This window comes from Bombus vancouverensis, chromosome 1 (assembly GCF_051014615.1).
Source record: "Bombus vancouverensis nearcticus chromosome 1, iyBomVanc1_principal, whole genome shotgun sequence".
In the NCBI taxonomy this organism is placed as follows: domain Eukaryota; kingdom Metazoa; phylum Arthropoda; class Insecta; order Hymenoptera; family Apidae; genus Bombus; species Bombus vancouverensis.
Window position 1 is genome coordinate 1,419,585 of NC_134911.1, and position 26,244 is coordinate 1,445,828.

Here is a 26,244-nt window from a genome sequence, read left to right on the forward strand (position 1 = left end):
TTCTTCTTTGTTTTCTATTGTTTCTTTTCTCTTTCTTTATTTAGATACGAGTTAGATTATGACATGAATGAAAGGATAATAAATTAGGTAATGGGTTTGTAGAAAGATTTATCTACAAGTATATTGATTTTTATGCTTGAAGAGATTGATTAACATGTTGGAGGTAGGTGAGTTTTATAAAGCTCGCAAAGGGATCGATTATCGCGTTTGCACGTCCTATAACACTCGATTGTAGTGGTAATTAAAAGTTAATTGGCTATTCTGTGGCCGTTGTGATTAGTTATTAAACGGGCGAACAACCTTCCGAGCGAAAATAGAGGATATTCATTGCAGTGCGAGAGACTGTTCTTTTAGGTATAAACGTTGTAAGTTACGATGTATAAACTTAAACCTAGATAATATTACATGCATATAAAATATACGTGCAGGCGTGCGCGTGTGTGTATAACTCACTAAAAGCAAAATTAATAATAATAAATTAAAATAAACTTATTTTGTGAATATTAGAATATTATGTTTAATCTAAGATAAATATATATTTTATTGAAATGTGATATAATTATTATGATTATTGAAATATTAGATTATTAAAGATTTTAGAAATATTGACATATTATTTACGATATATAGCGTAATGTTTATAATAAGTTTGGAGTTGTTGTTTCATCTACCTTTACTAATAAATATGTTTAAATTTCTTAACCAACAATATATAGTGAAAACATATATGTATAACATATAAAATGGGTAAACAGAGCGTATAAGTAATTATAAAAATTATGTTACTATTGTACATTCGTGGACATAAGATGTGATAAATAATGTTGATATTTATTCCATAATTTTATTATTTCATTTATCTAACATAAAAAAAATCTATTTAGATTTATAAAATTTATAAAATTATTTTAAATAATATCAGTTATTATTATGTGCAAAAAATTTAAAGCTTCTAATTCAGCATGATAAATTTTATTTTTAATCTAATATTAACAATTATTGTATAATTTAATTAATAATGTAATAATATTATATAATAATTACAATTATTATTTTAAAAATGAAATAAGACCGAATGAGTTTGGAAATTCATAAAAATTTAATAGAAACGTTTCGAAAATTGCAACAAGCTCTGCTCGTTTCTATCAGAATAAAAAATTTTGAATAAATGTATAATATACTGAATGTCTATTTTATCGGGAAATTTTAAAATTTTATCTATAATTAAAAAAATTATATATTTGCGTCCGAGACTTTCCCTGGGTTATTTATAATGAATGAATAATCATGAGCTGGTAATAGCTAAAATAAATTAGTTGAAAATAATATGAAACATTTTATTCATTACCGATTTATTCTGATATAACTTAGAATATCATTTATAAAGTGCTATTTAACACTTTTTATTATTAATTATATAAAATATCATTTATAGACTGCAAATGTTTGTACAAATTAATATTTTTAAAAGTACAATTACAAAATCGAGCTCAAGCAGAAATTTATTTTACTTACCAAATATTACAACGAGCACTTTACTTTAGATATTTTATATATTTTTATACATTATCTCATTATGTAAAATTTAGCATATTCAAATTTTCCATAAATGTATAAATATCCGCACTCTAATCATTTACTATGACGCATTACTCGAACATATTAAACCATCAAACACATTACATGTATTTATACATTTTTTTCCATTAATCACTTCTTGAAATCAACGATTAGCAAAAATCCAAAAAGTTCTTCCCTCACAACATAAACAAACAAGAAACTTGTTTGTACCTCTCGTACCAAAGAATCTGTTTCACAGATTCAACCACCACTTAATTTCGGCAATTTCACGAATTTCATGCCAGGAATGACAATGACCGTGCGTATACTAGACACCATGACCTTTCTTATGACTTGTGTTTCGATCGGTTTCATACCGGGTAACGAGATCACATTCGTCGGTGCACACGAATGCCAGCTATCGATTTCGGAACACTCGATTGCCTCTCGAAGAAGCCGTGCGCTCCGCGGTACCTCTTCTCTTGGGTAGGGTTCTCCTCTTGTCGCTTCTATCCTCGGGTTGCTTTAGTTGAAATTCTCCGCTTTGTACGCTCGGGGGCTAAATCTCTCCTACTGGCCGGTGGAAAGAGAAGCAACAATTGGCTCTCGACGCGTTCGAGGTGAAGGCGCAGAGGGATCAAGTGATCTTGACATACTGTCGCTGCCAGGTCGAAGTGGCTAAACTTAACGCTGGCCCGACTGCCTGTTGGCTAGCGACGTGGCGACCCTCACACGAAATCGCGCGTATACAATGCTATACTTCCGGATAGTGACGTCAGATTCGCGAAGCCCGCTCTGGGGTCACTGGCAATTTCAAGTAATTGTGGAGACGTTTTGTCATCGACGACAGGAATGCCTTTTACGACGGTACGACGCAACTACTTTAAAACCGATGTCTGACTACGAAAATGTTATGCGATACTATGGAGACCAATATCGACTAGTACTTAACTATTCGAATTAGTATATCCTTTTTTATCCGTTACGAGATGCCTTGTATAGTTTATAGATGATTGAAGAGTGTGCATTGCAAACAACAATAAGGAGGCAGCTCCAATACTTAAATTGTATTTATTGAAAGAGGAAAAAAGGCATATATTTCATATTCAAAGGTACAAAAGTTTATTACTATATATATATAATAGAATAATTTTTGATTAAATGATAGCCGTAGGAGATCAACTGCTAGATAATTTCACTTATAAAAACAAAATGCAGTTAAAGATTGAGTGCATGAAATTATAAATGTTATCAAATGGTTTTAATCTTTTTATTACAAAACATACATCCTCCTTTATAAAATCTATTGACAATTAACTGTAAATACCATTTTAGATTTTAAACTTTCACGACGTTTATTAGATGACATATTTATAGTTCCGGTTTTGATCGTATTTTTAATAGTACGTTGTGTTCTGATTCGTAAACATTCCTATTGGAAACACGATTAAAACCCGAAGAATCACAGATAGGTCATGTATCGTCTTTTACATGAAGCGAAAACTCGACCGCTAAGTGATGTTCTTTAAAATAATAGAGATTACTAATTTTTATTTACATATAGTAAACAACATCCTAATTGAGAATTCTTAAAGATCGTTCTATTTCTTCTTATATACTATGGTATAGTATATGGTATAGTATATATACTATATACTTATATACTATTCATCCCAAAAAGCATAGTGATTAACTCTTAAGAATGCCATAGAATGCCTTCCTTAGTGCAATACATACTGCGTGGCAGGTCACAAAGATCGATTATTTTACTAAGGGGAATTTTGTTGGTAGAGTTTTCGCCAACCTGGTGGATGCCTAAGAATATACATATAGCCAATGGAAGAGATATGTATAGTCATAACATCGGTTAGACGATAAAGTTTATATTTTTGAGATGGTAATTTCAGAGATATGTGATGCCCAACAAACCAATTATTACAATACTGTTACTGCTTTCCTTCTTTGTTTTTATTTGTCTTGCACACTTTGTCTAAGGGTAATAAGTACGATTTTTAAACAGAATATTATACTTTACTGAAACTTTACATTAAATAAAAACGTAAAATGTTCCAAATTACTTAGAGATCTAAAAAAACATGTTTCACACTTTGTTCCGATTGCCGCTTCCCTTCATAGTTTGGCAGTGTAGGGATTTGATATTTTATTCAAGCGAATATCAATTCAATATTGTTTTTCCCTTTTTATATTTAATACGTTCATTACCATCATCACATATGTGTCATAAATGTGTTTTAAGATTAATTTATATTTAATTCCAAGCTGTAAAATGCATTAATATATGTACAACTAATATGCTTAGTTTTAAAAAAAGCTAACCTCAAATTTTTCTCAGACAGTTATCGTTTATAATAGAAATATATTGTAATATTAAATATATTATATAAAAATACAGTAGAAAAAAGTAGTAACAGTACAGTAGAGTAGGAAGAAGAACGTGTTTACAAAATTTTATATAAATTACAATTTTGAAAGCAAGTTCTCAAAATACACCCATCGAAGCCGCAGCTTAATGTCTAATTTTTAGCCTCACTATATCGTTTCCATCGACTATGTCTTATTGGAACATTTATATTTAGTCTTCTACACATGTTTGTATTTTTAAATCATCTCATTTTGTTCTATTAGTATACTGGGAATGTTTGTACAAATTCATATCTTTAGAGAATAATTCATGAAATCAAATCCTTACAGAAAATTATTTTATCCTCTAAATATTATAACAAGCATTTTATTTTGCATATATTGTACTAACACACATTTTCGCGCATATATATTTACATATTTAAATGTCCTATAAGTATGTAAACATCTGCAATCTATTTGTTAATACAGTATATTACTACGCCGAATAGGAAACAATCTATTTATAACGATTATCAATTCATAAATTTTATTCCACGTAATCAAACAAAATTCTGTTTACCAATGGATGGCTCTATGTATATATCTTGGAATAAATGAGACACGTGGAATTAGTTTATCGCAAACCACTGCGAGTTTTGTTTATTCAAGGTTATTAAAAGGGGAATCCCCAGAGTTTGTTCCCTGTGGCTTAGCTAAACAGTGATTGTATGTGTATATTCATTACACAGAGATAATACTGACGAGAGGAAAGTAAAAAAGAGAAGGAGAAAAGACTAGAATGCCAGAATACAAGAGCAAGAAAAGGACAAAGATCCCGTCTTGAAATCTAAAAACATTGATCCATTGTTCTGTCAAGGACAAAAATGATTGAACAATACACGGAGACGTTATTTAAACGTAGTTATGAATGCAGTTATTTAACACATCGTCAATCTCGCGGATTGGACCCGATTATATGCTATCCATTGCACATTTTTTGTAAGGAATGTGTAGTAACATTTTTAAATTTAAACATTCATATATCTTATACTTTATATTTTATTTCTATTTATATTACGCTTGATATATGACTTATATACAAGATACATGAAAGTAAAACTACATTACACAGTTCAGTATTTTGTTAAAGTATGATAACATGTATGCATATACATTTATAAAAAATTTGAAGATGCAAAATATATAAAATATTCAAAATATAGTACTTGTTATAGGTAATAGAAGTATTTGTATACATATAAATAGAACAAATCTTTATACCAAGTCTACTTCTTTATTTGTGTTCATAAACACGTAAAGTATAAATATCCGCAGTCTAGTAATAATATTTTTCTTCTTCTTTTTTTTCTTTTTTGTTTTTTGTAACAGTCACCGATTTCCCTTTTAACGCTTTTTGTTTAAAAATAACAATTTTTACAATTGTATCTTTAGGTAATTATATATTTTCTTTAAATCAATGAAGCTAACTTTTTTCGGAATGAAAATTTAATTTAAAATATTAGACTTCAATTTAGACCCTAGATTTAAGCCCAAGACTTACATTTTGAAAGATTGTTTCTTAAATATAGGAAGTTTACTCTTGCAATAATATTTCAATCAAACTTTTAAAATGGCTTAGAGTTGGAGACATCTTTCTATTTTTTCTCTCATGGCGGGGAAACTGTTTGTTTACATGAAATTATGTATTTATAAGCATATTTTTTAATATACCTCCCTGTTAAAGCTCAACACTGCTATGACCTTGCAATCATTCTTCCAATAATCGTTGCTTATAACTTAAGCGTAATAAATTTAGGGAAGCAGATGTGTTGCTTTAAAAAACTTTTCGCCATAAATCTTACGGCCAGTTAACCAAGCAGTACTGTTTTGATGAGCGAAGCTGAAAACCAAGAGATTTAGAGCAGAAAGTATTTTGTAGCAGCAAAGGGATCTTGACGGCGACGTGAGATTGATTAGAAACAAAGTTCCTCGAGTGTAGAAGATAATTTTCCTTTGTGTTATTATTCATCAGAATTGTGTAAGATGATGATGAAATGGAACTGCGGTGAGAAATTCGACAGGAGGGCGGAAATGAGTCTTCCATGAAATATAGTCTAAATTTATACCGACTAAATTGATGGTGTGGTCTTAAACAAAGAGATGAAAAATGTTTGAACAATTAAACGAATTTAATACTTATTTTATACGAACTTTAAATGTATATTATTCTGAAAAAAAAATTTATCTAAAAGACTTTCATCTATAAATTTAGAAAAGTCTATTTATATGTATATATCCCGAAAAGTATGAATGATACGAAAAAATGTTCCAAACAAAAATTTTATATCAAGGGGAACATACCCATACTCTCGTCTATTTGACCCTGCGATAGTTTGGAGTCAGTGACAATCATGTTAAAATTTTTAAATGGCAACCAACAATTTTACAACATATATTTCTGTAACTAATGGTGAAGCATTTTTGAACACTATAGACTTGCATCTTTCGCACCATCTATTATGGAGATATGAACTTTTATGTTCGACATGCCGCATGCCGCGTTGTACTCTTCATAATGATTATCAATTACTATTTGCGAGGACATCGTTTAAGTTAATATTTAAACATCGTTTAGATTCTGTTATGTAATGAAAGAATAAATATTTGGTACATATTTCCGTTATTTTGTATCACGTCGATTTAATGTATTGCGAATATGTATAATATAATTACTATTTTGAGACATGGTAGTCAAGAATAAAAGTATTTCATTATTTACTTCACTCTATTTTGTTGTGTACTTTAAAGCTATGCTAGATAAGGTTTTATATACGAATCTATATAAAATTTTAATATTTAATTCTAATCTTTATAAGAAATTTGCAAATTTAATGCAAATGAAGAATTTTATCATAAACTTGTATTATAAAGATATGATTGCAATAACTAACATATAATGGTTGTTAAATGAGTTTTAGTGATATTTAAAAAATCATAAGAAGATCATTAAAAATCAGATCTAATCAAAATATAATTTCTCTTTTCTAATTATTTCAAATGATGCTAAATTTAACGTGTTTTATTATAGATTATATTTTTAATCGCATCACTTTCAATAAAAGCATGACTGGAATCTTTTTTAAATTTTTCAATCATGAGCTCATAATGTGCTACCTTATTAGACGCACTCTTCCGGATGTCTACTCAAGAGCAATTAATCACTGTCGGCAGAATTTTTGTAACTTGAAAAGAAAGTTTAGACAACATAATTCCTTCATTGGTCGCTTCTTGCAGGCTAGGATTACATTATCAACACGCACAATCGGAAATAAAGCATCCAAATTCCAGTAAAGCTCCAAGTCCCTTCACATTAACAGTTAATGAACCAAAAAATAAGACGCAAAAGATAAAATAAAATATTAACAAATATTTGGATTTAAAGATGTTTATTAAATAGATGATATGTATAAATATGAAATTTGGCAAAGGATAGGTATTGAGGCATAAACAAACATAATTTTATAATATTCTTGTCTTCTATAATGATATTGTAATACATTTTCCATAAAGAAAGTTACTAAACTAAAATTGAGTGGAAGATAAAGTAAAATTCGCTGTAATTTTATAATCTGTTTTATAATTAATATTTCATATTTGTATATTTGCTTATTTTTTATTATTTATTAGTTTTCATAAAAACGTTTTTGCAATTTTACAGATATAATGATTATAACAAATAACCGTTCGTAATTTCGTAAAATCTGAATATTCATGACTTAATTACGATTAAATTCGAAGTAATCATTTTAACAGCAAAAGATAATGTAACACAATGATAACAAGTAATACCAATAACAAATTTAAATAGTAGTATTTCAATAAAGTCTGGATATAAAGTTTAATAAAGATAGAAGTCAATAAATAAAGTGAATATGACACAAAATATTATAAATAGACACATAGGTAACTAATAGCGTAATTAAGAACATTCCACAAATTTTATGTACATAATTTGTTTCTTTGTATGTTCCATATCATACCAATAATTAGATAAAAAAAGTCTAAAATTCTCTAGAAAGTTTAAAATAAATAAAAAAGTTATAAATGAATAACATAAAATACTCATTCATCACAAATAATACGCACAGTTCGGTAGGAAAACAAGATGTTGTGAGTGATAAATGAGTTTACTATGACAATTTGTTATGCAACGTATGGACTTGTTCTTTGAAGATAGATTAATATATATTTTTAATAAAAGTAATGTAAATAATTTACATATCTTGGATAACCGCTACACCAAGTTGCGCGACATCTCGATTTTTCCTTTTCCTTTTGGTGTCCCACTCGTAATTATCTTCCACCTTAACGGTACAGAAGTTAAGAGGTTTTAATTTTTGCTGGGAGAAATGCAACATGGAATTGAAATACGCGGCTGACACGGCAAGATTATCAGCTGGAAGAGAGCCACTTGAAATATAAGCGTATAATTATATATAGAAAAGGAAGTTCCTTGCGAATGAGTGCCTAGAGCAACGGCAATATACACGTCGATGCATGTTTATACATAAGTTCAGAGAATTTTGAATTAATGTAATAGATGAAATTTCTTGATTGATATTGGTTAGATGTAAAGCAACTATTGGTGTATCCCATTTCATTTCTTTTATTGAAAATAACAGGAAATTGCCCCTAAAATCAAAACTTCTAAGATAATATTATTAAACATCTTAATAACATTATCCCAAATACTAATATTATTTTAATGGGTTAATACAATTACGTATATAGAAAATTAAGACTTTTAGATTTTTAAAACTATTCTTTACAAATTTTTACATTCGTAGGTAAGTTAACTAAACATTGCGCTTCTGAATCATCGCATAGATTCTACAGCAATTGAAACCAAAATTACTTTCCAAATATATTTCATTTCAACTAATTTTCCTTACGATGAGGAAATTGTATATTACAAAAGAAGATACCCTTTCTCCAAAAATTGAAGCGAAACACAATCTCGTTACAAATATTATACAGCACAACTATAACACTATTCGATACCAGTTCATTTTCGGCCACAAACGAACTATTGAGATTAGGATGATTGATGCAGAAAGAAAAGAGAGCAGCCACAACGCTTAGGGCGAAGATAATTAAAACAGGTGATCACCATAACTTCAAAGATTAAGAAATCTTTGTGAAGCTAATTGGTTGCCTCAGCATGTCGCAATGTTGTGTATAATTGAAAATACTAGTTGAGAGAAGTGAAAAGGAAGATGGCAGAGCAACTACGAACGCAAATTTAAATTGTACAAATTGTCGCGGTCGAAGAAATTAAAGTTGCTTTTAAACATAAAAGACGATTCGGTTTAATCATAGCCACCCAGAAGCTTTTTCTCTTTTCTTTCTATCTTTATTATTCGCTATCTCCGAAACCTTTTTCTCCCGTCGCTTTCTCCTCAATTGTGTTCCATCTTGCTTTTAGCGTGCCTCGTGGCAACGAGATGGAATATTACGATCGAGGATAAACGATAATGGGCGATCATATTATTACGAATACTTCGAAATTACTACTTATTTGAAGTCTAATTACAAATAAAATTCACGATACACTCTAAATGAGACCTCTTTTTATTATAAAACATATTATTACATTTTTAATAACATATGACAATTGTATTTAAAATCTTTACAATTTTCAAAGAATATACAGATCGCTCGATGCAACAAATGATTTCAAGAGTAATACATTTACAGAGTCATATCTTTTTTACAAGTCCAGTTTGTTTCAGAATTGCATTAATTCTTTTAATAGAGATGAATATTTCTGTGAATAGTAAAAAAGTATTGAGATGAAGTGGAGGAAAGTGATTAGTTTAAATGGCGTTTTATCTTTAATTTTGTAGAAGTTATCGTATGCAAAACGAGGAAAGGCAAAGGGTGATACTCTATAATGAAACTTCTTCTGAATATACCATGTGTGTTATATGTATCAGCAATTCTATATGATAAAGTATAGAATTGAATTGTAAAATCATATTCGACGTGCATGAAAACGTATGACAATGAGTGCACCAATGGGATGAGAAAAATGATGTTATTATAGCAAATTTTTAAGAATACTATTAAATTATCGAATATAATCAGATTTCAAACCGAATAATGACGCTTAAAGATCCTAATAATTATTTAGGTTTACTCGTTATTGATGTTATTACACTATTCAGGGTTCCTAATACTTATCGTCACTCTGATTCTTAACTGTTCTGACTTCATTTAAAAAAGAAAATATCTTATTGACATAAAAAATACAAATTCATGATAATATGAAAATTTTACGTAATAAGCAACAAATATTCAATTTTTTTAAAATCCTAACTCCACACAATAATATTAAATTTCATAAAGCTTAAACTCACTTTTCCAGTTTACAAACTAGTGAAAAGGAAACAGTTAAGAATAAAGCATCGTTATAAAGAAAGCGTATACAAAGTCTGATATATGTACGTACGTACATTAAATACATGAAGAAGAATATATTTTGTACATCTCACTATTATCGAAATCATAATATTACTGAACAAAATATGTAATATCTTCATCCTTCGTGTTCATAATAATTTGTTTACTCACTGTATCTTTTCAGATCGAGACCCAAAGCAGAAAATTGATAAATTCGTGCTTGTTATAAGGTCGTGTTATAAAAATCGACTATGGATCGTGATTAATTCCAATACTGATTTATACGCATGTCCGTAAGCGACGATGGAAAGGGATCAGCGATTATTGAGCAAGTGTCAATTGGATGATTGAATTCTGTATTGGATGATTGAAACAAGTAGCTAGCTTTGTATTTATTGAGTGAGATTTGCAGTTAATCAAATTATGTAAACGTAACACTTTTGCGTTTGAAATATGAAGGTATGTGATCAATTGAAAATCTTTTGTGATATAAAAATGTTGACTTTTGTGGAAGTCTCAAATTCTAAGAGTTCGTTGGTATAAGTATTGGAAAATATAGTAGAAGGTTAGTTATCTCTTTGGAACATAGTGAGATAAAAAGTAACTCGCCTTATTAGTATTTATATATGCACAGCGGCTTTTAATATATCCCACCGACTTCGTGTTGATTTATTATCTATATTAAATAAATTATCTATATTAAATAAAATTTCTGTACAATTAGTCTTTTTTGTTTTAAAATCCTATGCCCCAAGGAGTTATTGGAATTAATTATAATACACGCTGTTCGAAAAACAATTTTTTCCTTATAATCAAATAACTTTGTTTTCATATGAGGAAATATCTATTTCGTAATATTTTATAAATATTATCTAATATTAAGCAGGAGTAAAAGGTTTCGGATGAAAATATCTATCTTTCAGCTTCTATTCTCGTTTCCTAATTTTTGTTACAAGGCACTACATATCTCTAATTTTTCGAATAATCAGTGGTCCCTTAATCGATGTTTCGATCATCGAAATTTCACTATAATTAAAAGATATGTATATATAAAAAGTTTTCACATGCAAGCTGAACAAAGAATGGAAAATAAATATATTGGGAAATAGGCTGCACGTGAGAATAGAAAAAAGAATTTTTCATAATGACCTCATTGAATACTTAATTTATATAAAAATCGAAATTTTAGAATGATATCATACAAATATATGTTATTTTAGTATAATTCTTCGAATATATACAATATTCAATTCAATTCAATAGTCAATTCAAATCATGTTGTTTTGTCTCGGAGTATCAAGATCGTTAGGATACACGTAATGTAAGAATAAATAAACTCCGATCAAAAAAATGTCGCCGTTACGTGCAACCGTCGAACAAAGACGAATTTGAATTTTCCGACTCTCCTCCGAGCAGTATAAATAAGCGGACGCGATCTCAAGGAAATGAGTTACAGTCAGTTGTTGATCAGTTATCAACCATTTATCAACGAATTATCAGCGATCTAATTAACGAGTCAATAGCGATCCTATTTTATGACTTATACACTGTCTCAGTGAATCGGTTAGTACGAGCGTCTTTGCGAGCATTGTCTGTATATTAATTCATCATTTGAATATATTCGACGGTTTCAACAACGAGCAACCTCGTCCATTAACACGTTGACTGCCACGTCACCTGTATTCACCGGTATCAGCAAAGTTTCTGGTGAGGCCACGTAACCTATATTCGGGTGTCGCTTATTTGACTACTTGCGAAGGATCGTCGTAGGTATTTGAAAAGATATTCCACAATAATAAATTGTTAATTAATAATTAATTGTAATAATAGTTGAATTGTTATAAAATAAAAATACGAAAATGGTTTATTAAAAAAATTATTTAGAATGTAAAACTAAAGTATTCTATACACAGCTGAGGTTGGTCAGGACAATTTGGACAATAAGTTGTTGTTTTCTTCAAATTCTTTCGTGCCTTTGTTCGGTCCATTCGACGTCTTTTATTTGCATAACATAGTTTGCATGCGCGTCTAATGCTTCTTCCGGAATCGTTTTTCCGAACGGCGATATTATGCTGACTCCGTCGAAGACAAGGATTTTTTGTATTTTCAGACAACCTTAATAATTTTGCAACTAATAATTGTCTAAATATTCTAATATCTATATTTTTTTTTGTTGTAATTTTGTAAACCGTTAAAGCGTTTAGAAGTTCCCAGAAAGAATCGAATGTCAAGTTTTCTGTACCATTTGATTCCTTTTCTAATTGTGGTGGCATAAGAAACCATTTGGTCGGAATAACCTATACCACACTTTCCTTCGTTATATTCAACAACAGCTAGTGGTTTTAATGTTGCGAACAAACGAAACGAAAGATCATTCCTGAGACCACCACTTGAGCGATTCGCATTACTAAAATATCGATAGGAGCATCTAGCAGAGAACGCTTGGTACTGCTGTACGCGTGGCCTGACGGAGATTTCTTTGAAAACACGCGTGGCAGTCAGCGTGTTAAACCTCACCGACCAACCGCCCTCTACACATAAACCTCTACAAATTGGTAACCCCGACGTGAGTTGAACATGACTAAACAATCTCTACATTGGTGACACTGACGTGCGAAAAGTGAATATTCATAATGACGAGTAGTAACAAACAACTTCATACAGAATTCGCAGACTCAAACGGTTCAAGACTGCACTAGGAGTTCGAGAACGAAGAAATGGGCGATAGAACGCCGCCTCAATTCTATACGGATCTGAGGAAGCTTGCCGCCTCGTCAGCCTTCGACGACTTAGTGCTGGCAACCTGGAAGAAACACCTCCTAGCGAATACTCAACATGTACTAACTGCGCTGAGGATAACGGAAACGCCGATTAAGGTGGCCGACAACATCCACGGAAGGCACCCGGAAGCCGGAAACACCCGAATCGCAACAGCCCGGTCTCTGTTACTTCCACGCAACGTTCCAGGGCCGCGCGAAGAAGTGCCGTTCCTCAGGCACCTGGAATCAGAAAGGGGACCTACCACCACGACGAACACGAAACGGCGTTTCACGGTGGCGGACGTTAGCACGCCTTTCGTCGGCGTGGACTTCTTAAGCCACAATGGGTTACTGGTCGATCCTCGAAATCGACGCCACAGCGACAAGACCAGCAACCTATCGACAACACGACACACGGACACGACAGAGGCTGTATCGAGCAAAGCAATCGCCAGTGAGTCGACGTATCACTGACTTCTCGTCGAATTTTCGGACGCGACTCGTCCACTCGTTCGGTAGCAACAAAATACGACAGTGCGGTACTTCATATCGAAAACTACTCCGTCTTCAACGAACCTCGACGCTTCGCCTCTGCTCGACGCGAGCAGTTAAAGGCGAGATTTGAGACGATGACCGAGCAAGGAGTGATGTGGCCAGTGAATAGTCCATGGGCATCACCTCTGCATGTCATACCAAAGAAGAACGGAGGCCTACGACACCGCGGCGACCGTGTGTTGAACGCCTGCATCATACCGACAGGTATCCACCGCCGCATATTGAAGATGTCGCGCAACATCTGGACGGGTTTGACAACGAGCGGCCGACGCTTTACCCCGCATCGAAACGACAAATCCGCAGATGTCGAACTTTCACAACCGCACACGAAAACGACGAGCGAAGTCGTACGACCGTATGTACAATGTCGCCGCTACGTGCAACCGTCGTACAAAGACAAATTTGAATTTTCCGACTCTCCCTTGAGCAGTACAAATAATATCCGCGATCTAATTAACGAGTTATTAGCGATTCTATTTTACGACTTATACACTGTCTTAGCGAATCGGTTAGTACGAGCGTCTTTGTGAACATTATCTGTATACTAATTTATCATTTTAAATATATTCGATGGTTTCAACAACGAGCAATCTCGTCCATTAAACCAACCATCTTCTACACATAAACCTCTACATTTCTTTAAAATTTAACTCGGTGAAAATATGGTAATAATTTTTAATGTCATATAATTCGAAATATTGTGCCAAACATTTTATATAAATTACGAAATTAGCTATTTAAGTATTTTCAATTAAATTTGTTATATAAAACAGTACATATCTTCATAAATATAACCTATATTTATACTAAAAAATTGTTTAACTTTGAATAAAGCTTTCAAGAGTTAATATTTATTAAGAAATGTTTCAATATTGTGTAAAATTGATCGTAACAATATAGAATCTACATATAAATATCAAAAAGGCATATTTTATACATCATCTACATCTACATACATCATCATTAGTAAACTATCGACCTATAAAATTAAATTCTCTTTACAGTAAGGTAGCAACAAATATCAAGAGTATTTGATAAAATATTACCTTATTTTCATATGATATGCTCTCAGGAGTCACGTTAGGTATAAAGCTCTCTGATTTTAACATTTCTTGAAATTCAGATCTTAAAATTCCGTAGTAAGTATGTGTATCTTTAGATTATCTACAGAATATATTATAATTTTTCCTTATTGCAAAGGTGACAAAAATATAGTTCTATGGCAATCTTAAAAAAATTGATACTCATCACCAATCATTTTCCGAATCTAGTCAGTGTTCAAACATCTTAACAATTACTGCATTTTCCTCCTTTTTCAGATAAATAATAATATATGGCTATTGTTATATATATATAGTTTATATATTATAATTGGACTGCCAATGTTTATATACTAATTGCAATATGCAAAAATATGTATATGTATAAAAATGTATTACAGAACAAAATGGAACAAGTCCATTTTTACGATTTTTCTGATTTTAACGTGATTCAGCAGCTAAAAAGGAGAATAATATGTCAAATTTAAGAAAGTAGGAAATTTAAGAATAGTTGCAAAATACACGATCTTTTGCAAAAGAATCAACCATATTTCTGATATTAAAACAATCGATACTTTTGGAATGTTTAGGAGGATAAAGAAAAGTTTTAAAAGTTTAATGTGCCCTGCTTATTTCTAAATTACTGTTTTAGTTTAAATGTGCAAATAAAATTGTTTATTTCAAAACGTGACTTATATATATTTCAAATTCTTCTCCTGTAGGCTTCATAGGATGTATACAGGTTACAGTAATCGTTATAGTATTTAGCAGTTGAAAGAAATCTCAATTTAGGTTCTATTTCCTTAGTTACGTTTACAAAAATATGCATTTACATAAAAATCCATAGTTTACTCTTAACTTTATTAATAACTTTCCCATTTCATATTTCACAATCCTGAATTTTTATAAAACATCTATTTACACTAAATAACTGACTAAACAATTAAAAAATTAGAAAATTATGGAAAATTAAAAAATTTCAGTTGTACAGAATGCACGTAATATGCACATTATAAATATATACAATATATGTGTATAATATATACAAATTATAATACGTAGGTCTTTATAATATTTAGTAAGCGACACAAATCACAGTTTAAGTTATATTTCTTTAATTATGCTCAGAAAAACATAAATTTACATAAAAATCCGCAGTCTTGTTTTATATTATTTTAATTTGTTCCAATCTCACTCTCATTAAATGTAATAACCAAAAACATTTTGAATACTTAAGGAAACTTCTAGCGTACATTTAGAATGAAAAACGACACATAACAAGGACTTTTTCATAGCTTTTCCAAAATAAAAAATTGTTAATAAAAAATTTAATAAACAATAATAAACAAAAAAAACGCAATGGGATCTAAACGATTTAAAAGATGTAGTGAGATTAATAACTTTAACTATTTCATATTTTACATTTCTAAATTTGTATGCCTTGTTCATTCATAATTGAACTATACAAAAACATCTCATACTAAGTCTGTATTAAAGTACCAGAAAAAACATATTCTACTTTATAATGTTTCTGTGTAGATGGTTTGTCTTTAAAAACAAAGAAAAAAAAGAACAGGACAGTATTTTACGTTTCCTAGAATGCGAAGAATTCAAAGTCCTCCCTGTGTATTTTCATAATATATGATCGAATTGGTTCGTGACCTACGGGATACGCATATAAATCTCATAGTCAACGAGCATTGGAATAATAATACTCACGGGTCTGATAATAAAAAACGGCACGATAAACTATATCGTTCTGTCATGCGCTCTTATCGATCGAATCCGTCTCTGCCTGACTTTTCAGAGATAACGTACTGAAATGTTGAAATGTCGTTTCGCACGAATCCTGTTGCCAGAATATACAAGATGGCACCAACGGGGAACGAGTTTTTCTTTCGTTTTATTTTATCACGAACACGACGTTTTTGTTACTGTTTATGACAAATAGTCGAGCTATCGAGAGTCATTCGAACACAGAAACATTTTTTCGACGCGGGGTGATTTTGATCTTGCATTGAATATTCGCAAACGATATCAGCTTCGGCTTCTGTGTGAAAGTATTTGATAATCAATGTACAAAAAAAAAATATAAAATATCATGTGGCTAGAAGTTTATCGCTTTTCATTCTTTATCGATTGTTAATTCCTTGTAACTTTATGTACATGTGAATTTTGTTACATCCTATTTTAATACATTTATATTCTGTTATCTAATTTTTTTAGAAGAATTTAAACACATCTTTTCTTAGTTTGGCTCAGTAATATTTCAACTTCGTACAATTTTCCTTCTAGCCATAGTAAATCATTTTTGAAAGATTAATGATACATATCGCTGCTTGGCATTAATAGTGGCACAACTCAAAATATTTCAAATTTGCTTTTACCGAATGGAGGATCTATATTATGTTCCTAATTTTATCGTGTAAAACAGCATATTTATGATTCCATTCATTTTGTTTCAGAGGGCAATTATATTAATAGAGCCTGTACCTACTTAGTATTTTCAAAAATGTAAATTTATGATCGATGATTTATTTATGATTTATGAGCGATGTATGAATCCTATTTTTTATAACTTCTTATGAAATGTCGATAATTATTAGGAAGAGTGGCGATTTCGCCGATTTCAATAATCCTGAAATATGTTATCAATATCAGCATTCGAACAACTTCTTTCTATACATATAACCGTCGCTTGGTCTTTGTAAAATATTCGCAAAAAACTTCAATTAAATTCAAGTTACGATTACATTTCATTCTGGTGTAGACAGCCGCATTTTTATATATTCAAACCTAAACTTAACTCATTCACGAGAGAGATAACTATTTTTAATATTGCATAAATATAAGAAAAATCAATAGCTTATAGGTTGAGCCAGAGTAATAACAGGCCACCATTAAGCGCTTGGCAATGTTAGCCTGAAACAATTTTCGATGAATCGATTAATATACGAGATGTGGCATTTTATTCTAATTTTAAATTGCTCAAGAGTGTAACAATTATATCTATCGCCATTGATAACTTATTTATGGAAAAAGATTTATAAAATAAAATGTTAAATAATATATATGGGTAACATTAAACATAAATTGCTTCATAATTTGAAAATTAAAGCCGAACGGCTATTATATATATAGGAAACAGGTGTACATAATATTGACGATATATTTCAAGGTCATTGAAATCGGTGAAATCGTCGCCATTCTCAATGTAATAGCCGAAATTTCATTTGCCAAATATTGTATTTAAAGTTTACAGAATTTCTTATTTACAGATATATTTTACGCATACTCTAATGATTTTGATTATGTTTTACAAGACTTTTATGTATGGTTAATTATGCTTCGTATAATTCCCTTTCGCAATAAAATAAATTTAATTTTTTACAGTGAAAAACTTGAAAATAAATTATTTTCTTGTCTCTTTCTTTGTAGATTAAAATGTATTGTAATTTTTGTAATTTCCGTATATACTTTGAGACATATTGTCACAATGAAATTTATCAACCCCTTGGCCTATAACTACGAGCGAGACTCGTGGTAAGGGATTTGTGCCATAAGCGAAAACCACGAGTCAGACTCGTGGTAATTTACAAATTGCTAGTGATTCATTATCCACTTTGAAATGATAAATTTTATACGACATTTCATAAGAGGTTATAAAAAATAGGATTCATATATCGCTGTTTGGCATTGATAATGACACAACGTAAAAATGTAAATTTTATAGGAAAGGCTCAGTAAAATTTATATTTTTGAAAATACTAAGTAGGTACAGGCCATGTTAATATAACTGCCCTCTGAAACAAAACGAATGGAATCATAAATATGCTGTTTTACACGATAAAATTAGGAACATAATATAGATCCTCTATTCGGTAAAAGCAATGATGATTGTTTTTCTTAACTGATCAATTGATCATGATTACGCTCTAGACGTTTTGAAAATACTATTTGTCCTCAAACGTTGTTTATTATTTCACAATTCTTTTTGTAGTCCCTAAATATACAAATCACAAGAAGTATATATCTTGCGCCAGTTCGGGCACGCGACTGAACAGATGAATGGCACGACGCGCGACTGAACTTCTTGCTTACTATGACTCGCGCGATCGGCAGATAGCGTGTAGGCCAAGGGGTTAAGAATCAGTATATCTTAATTGAACAATTTTTACACAAAAGAATTTATGTATGTGGACTTGGACTGTGGAAAATAGGAGAGTAGCTTGAACAGGTAAATTGATGGCGATATGCTGTCTGTTCGATAATTCGTATATAACAACTTATACATACATATATTCTACGTTCAAGAATTTCTGATCACATGGTTGGATAATCGGGAGTCAGCGGCTGAACGCGACACGGCGTCCTAATCGGTATCTGGATAATCAACGTTCCACTGTAATTACACGTTAATTGAACGAAGAGATATCGTCGTACGATCATATGAGAAGATGACATATTAATTGATGTACTACTGTTCGTTTGAAATCACATATTACTTCCGCAAATTATCGAAGTTAACTATTTCCTCTCATAATGATTCACATTCGTTAGTTTTTTGTATTGCCTTTGTAACAGGTGTTAGGATTCGTTTTAGTTTCTTGCCAAAGGTAAATTATATTTTAAGTCATTATTCAAGTTCGTTCAAGTAACGTTCTTGTGTTTCGTGTTTTATAGAATTAAAAGTGATCTGATATACATGTAGCTGTATTATTATACTGTTCAACAAATTTTTATTTTTTCCCAATTTTGCAATCTTCATTAGGTGATTCTTGTAGACTTTTGTGAGCTAAACATGAATCTGCAAACCGTTTTTTCTTAGACCTCACAGTTTCCGAAAAAAAATCAATTTTGCGAAAAAGCGAAAAGGTTTGGCAAAACACGTGGCGGCGGCAATAGTTAACGTCTAGTTAATGGCTGCTCGTGTGTGGCGGTTTCGTTATATCCAATGGCAGACGAGGCATCCACCAACATTGAGTACTGACAAAAGTTAACAAGAATCGCCTATTGAAGATTGCAAAATTAAGTATTAATGTTGAACAATATTATTAAACTAGAAACAGTATCTTTTAATTCTTTTAATTGAGGATGAAAAACTAGTAATGAAGTAGTCTAGAAATTAAAATTAAAGTTTTAAATTTAAAATCAAAGTTAAAATTCAATGTTGTCCGTTGAAGTAAGTTCCAGTGAAGATATGTAGTATTTAATTTTGCGATAACATGATGTTTAACAATATAAATACTAAAGTTTGAAAAGTGAACGTTAAATCTGAAGATCATAAACATGTCCAAAAAAGATACTACGTAAATACTTTTTAGATAAATATCATTATTAGATAAATGATCACTTTTTAAACATTTACAAATACCCCACGCTATTTGAATAAGTAATAAGTAATTATTAACAATAAAAGAATTGTATAGGAAGACTTGTAGTATTTTATATAATTACAAATTTCACGAGAAAAAGAGAAACGTGTATGAAGCATTAGCCCGAATTCGAAGCATAAGATGACCGTATGTGTGAATCTGCTCATGATATCCCGATTCATAATCGAGTTAGAACCTTCCGAAAATGCGAATCGTTTCCTAATCGGTGGAATATGATTATATGTAGGCAGTGTTTTCCACAACGACCTAATTCGATTACTCATAACTACTTACAAGAAGATTTACAGAATTAAGTTTAATTATTATTGTAGTGAAGGAGCAACGATTGAGGTAACGATTATACTTTCGTAATAAATCGATTTTTATTTGATCACGTACATAAGTATATTGTGATGTTCATAGACATATGACTTTAATATTAGTTTCTTCTCCATAAAAGATAACTCGAAGAAGAACTTTTATTGAAATATTAGAAATACTAAAATTTTTAAAACAAACCAATCTTTCCCAAAATTTAGAACACACACACTATGACTTCAATTGAAAGTGAAAGATAGTACGTGAAGTTGAAGTTTTACTTGAGAAATGACAACATAATATAGTACTATAAAATCAAATTCGTTTGCATGAAATAAATAATTAAAAAGAAATAACGCTATCGAAGGTTACTGGTTTGGATTGGCACTATAGTCAAGCAGGATGTACTTGCTAACGGGGCGATTAGTGTTGAAACTAATTGAAGGTTGACGACGGTCGAGGGCGAGCTAAAAAGTGTCACCTAATTAACGTGAACGGTAGCAACGTCGCTAATCGGTAGACTAGTTTGTAGCCGAACTAAGAGAGATTACTTATTAATGACGGATGATCTGCATAAGCTAATTCACCATATAGTAAGGAGGTACTTCATACGGAGAGTAATGGTTTCATTCATTTGATAACGTAATTGTCGGCGAGCTTCGTAACGAGCAAATAAAGGATTTTATTGTTGGACGTCCCTTTTTACGAATTCACTGATGGAATAGACAAACAAACCAACGCCAAGAAAATTAACTCAATCGTACGTCATTTCTCCATTAAACTGCCGCGGTGTGGTAAAAAAGACTTAATCAGAAATATTAAGATAAATTGTTAGTGAATGTGATAGTTCCAAAGTTTATCCAAATTGATCATTTACAGTAACATCAACTACTTTAATGGAGACTACAAATTTTTATGTATTTATGTGAATTTTAAACGTCAGAAATGTACGGAATGGACATAATATGCAATATATGAAAATATATATCAAATATAAAAAATATATATATAAAATATCCAACGTGAACCATTCATTATAACATTTAATGGAATTTAGTCGATGAAACAAATCTCTATGATTCTTTAGCCGTATTTATAAAAACTTTACTGTGTACAAATTTAAACCCGCTATCTAGAATCACAATCGCGTATAAAAGCTCATTATCAGTTAGAATTATAATTTACTTTTATGATGTTTAGGACAAATTAGTTTGATCTCAAAATTTTTTATACGTATAGTGCTCGAATAAATTTTTTACAGTATCTTTTGTATAAGAGAAATTAATATTAAGGCATAACCTAATAGTAACATATTTGTGATAGTGTATCTTACAATATTAAGATAGTCTGAGTTACTTCTTGCTAAGCACTTAGTTTAATAAGATTATGAATATTTTAAGATTTTCACAAGAATGTCTTATGAATTAAAATAGATTTCATCATTATCATTTTACTTATAAAAGTGTACAAGTGGAGAAATATAAAGACATTAAATATAAAAATATTAAAATTAATCAAAATTATTCATCTGAATTTTTATTTTCATAAAAAATTATAGCATAATGTTGTTTAATTTCACTTTATATGATATAGCATCATACAACTGTTTGCATTAATATGAACTCAACCAATCCGAAACGTTAAGTAGCTATTCGTAAATATACAGACAGGCGTATATTAATATATTAAGTTTTGTAGTAAAGATAAGTGTCAAAGATATTTAAATATTAAAAATATATTGTGGACACCTGTGTCTTCATAGAAAACTTAAATATACAAAAATGTACAAAATATCCAAACAAAGTACTCATTGTAATACTTTTAGAGTGAAATTTAGAGGGAAATTTCCTATTTGGATTGTACTTCTTTAGTTATATTCATAAAACTGTAAATTTGCATAAACATATGCGGAATTTAATTATACTTGTACATATAAAAATGTATATTCTATATATAAAAATACACTGAAAATATATATTGTGAAAATAATGAAGTCAAAATATTGAATATATTAAATATAAAATTGTCAATAATCATCAATCTAACGAAATATATAAATAGTATATGATTAAATAATACTAAACAAGTTCATCAACTCTAGAAATAGGCAATGGAAAATTTCGAATGAAGCTAAATTTTATCTCGAAATACGATGTATGCATTATTATTTCATTATAGTGTGAGGCTTTCGTGAAAATGGACCCTTAAATTTAGATAAAATATCAGCAGTGAAAGTAGCGAGATTGTAATACACGAAGGGACATATAAACGGATTTTAAAAGTATCTAATGAAATTTGATTGGATCTTCATGAAACATTATTCGGAGCATTCTATTAATTTTCTGTTATCTGGTAAATGGTACACGATATAGGGAGAGCAAAATGTTATATCAGGAAACTAAAAAATTACACTGCTGCCAGCCGCCTAGGAAGGCAAAAGAAATTTTCTTTGTTTGAAGAAAAGAAAGTAAGGGAAGTAAACTGCACTGGGACAGCAACTTAGTACGTATTAAATTTTTATTATACAAATATACATAGTTTTAATAAGAATGAAATATTTGTCGAGATCAGAGTGTTGTGAAGGGAAGCAATGAATTTTTTTTTTTAGAACCTTATACTTTAGATTGAAAAATATAAGAATACGTTTTTAGATGTTATTAAAACTTAAAATAAGCAAATAAATTGAGAAGTTTAATTATGAATATTGAATTATATTGAAAATTAGCAAGTATATTTAAAAGTACTTGTGTGTGATAATAGTGGTGCTGTAATTTTTTATAATTTAAATTTGGTGATGATTTTATTTTAGTTCATAAAATTACAAACAGTTTTATTTTTTTCCTTTTGTATAATGTTTGTGAAATACAAAAGCAGTAAACTGCATAATGTATTAATTAAAAACTTATTATCGTTTAGTAGATGATGAAAAATATAATATAAAGAAGCAAATATTGCCGTAAGTTATATCGGATGTACTGCACCACGGGTTTTCAGGTACAAATTCCAATATAAGAAAATTTCAAAAACTTGTGTTTTCAATAAGAACTCAAGATCGCCTTGACTTTTTTAAACGACACTACGTATTTTATTTTCATATTGTTGTAGTTGATGTTAAGAAGAGTTTAACGACTTACTATTCTGACCCTGAATTTAGCCTGAATCTTGAAATGTCGGTTTAATCGAGGAAACTCTTGCTGTTAAAAATTATTTCATTTCGATCAAATCACAGATTTCAAAATGGTCAGCCTTAATAAGAAAAATGCTAATTATACCCACATTACAAAAGGAGCATAAATAGCGTACAGAAATAAATATGCCTTGTGTTGTGCTGTTTCTTATATCTTCAACCACCCGGAGACACCTTTCGAGGACAGTAAATTAAACTCTCCCTTTTCTTCACAAAACATTGCCCGTTAAAACAACACCGCAGAGTACCTAACGCAATAATGCGAACAGGCGTTGACCGAAAGCCCGCAACCAGTATAGGTGGAAGAGTTGACGTGCGACGAAACCGCGCCTAATGCAATCTCACATCCTCTCTCTCACATCCGAGGATTTCGATTTCAAAGTACATACACATATATACATATACACCCTCTCCTTTGTAAGTATTAAAACACGTACAGAAAGTGAAGTTATCCCCAAGAATAATTAGAAAATTATTTAAGAATTGTTATCTAGTTTGAAACTTATATAAAAATACTATAAATCTTAAGATAACTTAAGATTAATTATTAGTTACTAGTATTAAGATCACTATAAAATCTTAAAATAAATGATTCATACATTACAATATAATAAAAATGTGTATTAAGTAATATTTATAATAAAACCCTGACCCGTATATACAGGGTAGACCACTTAAATAATGCCACCTAAATATCTCTTCGAATGGTGATGATGCAGAAAATACCTTAAACGTAATGTGAACGGTATCAAAGGACCAATATTCGGCAAGAATATTTTCTTCTAAGGTTACTTTCTTCCGAAATTCTCAAAGTCATTGGTTTTTTTGCGCACGATTATATATATTTCTTATTGCATCGAGTAACTGATTATAAAATACGTTCAAATATAAACAATAATATGACCTTGAAATTATTTTGAACTTTGAAAATTTAAGTTTTACGTGAAATTTATATCTATCGAGATTGCAGGTTTTGGCCAGAAAGCGATAAGGGGGAACCTGTCAATATCAATAAATATGTTTACTATCACAATCCTAATGATCCTTAAGAGCCTAAAATCCTGATCATTTTCAATTTGTTAATGTGCCGATGTAACATTCATAATGAATTAGTCATTACCCTCATTCTGCAATCTCGGTAGATATAAATTTCACGTAAAACTTTAATTGTCAGAATCTAAGATCATTTCAAGGTCATATTACTATACATATTTGATCGTGTTTTATGTTTCCCACAAAAGGGTATTAAGGTACTCGGTCTAAAAGTGATTAGTTTAAAAGATATTTTAGCTTTAATATCGTAAAACTTATCGTATGAAAGACAAGGGAAACAAAAACAGAAAAATACTACGCTATCTTTCCTTGTCATATACACAAGTACATATATTTACATTAAATCTATTTTGTGATTTCTATATATGTACATTTTTCGATTCGTTTCAAACTTGACGAATATCATCGTGATAGTCGAGTCTCATAACAATGTTAATAAAATTCCAAAATGTTTTGTATTATACACATAATATATACATAAAAGATATGTAACCAAAGGGTGCCATAATACTTATGAACGAAAGTGTACATAACATTGCTGCGATGAAGACAGTGTTATGCGATTCAAGGTGGAAATTGAAATGCACGGAGATCAGTAGCGCGCTTAGAATGGAGGTCACGCGTGGCTAGGACGATGCAGCCGCAAATTATAGGATGATTATAAATTAATGCATTAGTATCAGGACGTGGCAGGCGTCAGAGGTGCGAGTGTCTGGCGACGTTATCACGTTAGTCGCGAGTGAGCGAGCAAAATAATTAGAACGAGCCGGTTTGTGTGTATATACTACATAGATGTAAGAGGGCTGAGAAAAGCCTATTTCCGACTAAACGGATAACCCCTGGGGTATTAATCGCTGGCGAGTAGGTAAACGATGCTGCTTAAGGTGACGGGATGATGCGACGTTGAATCCGAGAGATGATTCGCAATTTCTTTAAAATTGACCTTAATCCGCGTCCGTCTCCGCGCTGACCTCTTCTGCGCGCGTGTTAATTAAATTTGCGCGAATAGTCGATCTACTGAACGACTGGTAGTCCGAGGATAGGATGGAGTGGTTTCAATTATTGAATTGTGTCATTTTTATTTTCTGGGATACATAACCGTGATTTCTTAAACATAAGTTGTCAGCAAACATTGCTCGAACAATTCTTAATCGATCGATGATAATTTAAATAATTCTTAATCCATATTCATTGTGACATTAAAAAACATTGGATAAATTCTTAAAACGTTTATGGAAATAGATATAATTTTCATACTTTTATAGATATTTAAACAAGGATTTTTTGGCTCTAAAAAAATAACGTTTGAATAGAAAAGTGTTAGCAAGCCTGAATTCAGAATTATGAAACTTTATACATTTATTGTTTTAAGATATTCAAATTTTTATTTATTTAAATTTAAGAGTTACAAGACTTTTTAAATAGTTAGTTCTGCTAAGGTATTTAGAAACTTTATACGTTAATCTGAAAAAAATTTATATTCAATCATTACATTCTTTAATCTTCCTCGATTTCTATTAGGAAAGTAGTTTCTTGACGTAAAATCCCAAACACGCTGGTATTAAATTATT

General features: G+C 30.6%; 1 protein-coding gene across 2 annotated transcripts in view; it reads right to left on the reverse strand.

Annotated features, from left to right (window-relative positions):
• The window catches only part of LOC117161806 (uncharacterized), a 149,277-nt gene that overhangs the window by 22,355 nt on the left and 100,678 nt on the right, over positions 1–26,244 (reverse strand). Inside the window, exon 1 of one of the 2 annotated variants that reach the window (XM_033343542.2) lies at positions 1,938–2,196. The exons of the other annotated variant lie outside the window; for it this stretch is intronic. The gene's annotated coding sequence lies outside the window, so the exon portion shown is untranslated. Of the gene's footprint in view, positions 1–1,937; positions 2,197–26,244 lie in introns of those variants that run through there. 2 annotated transcript variants of the gene reach the window in all.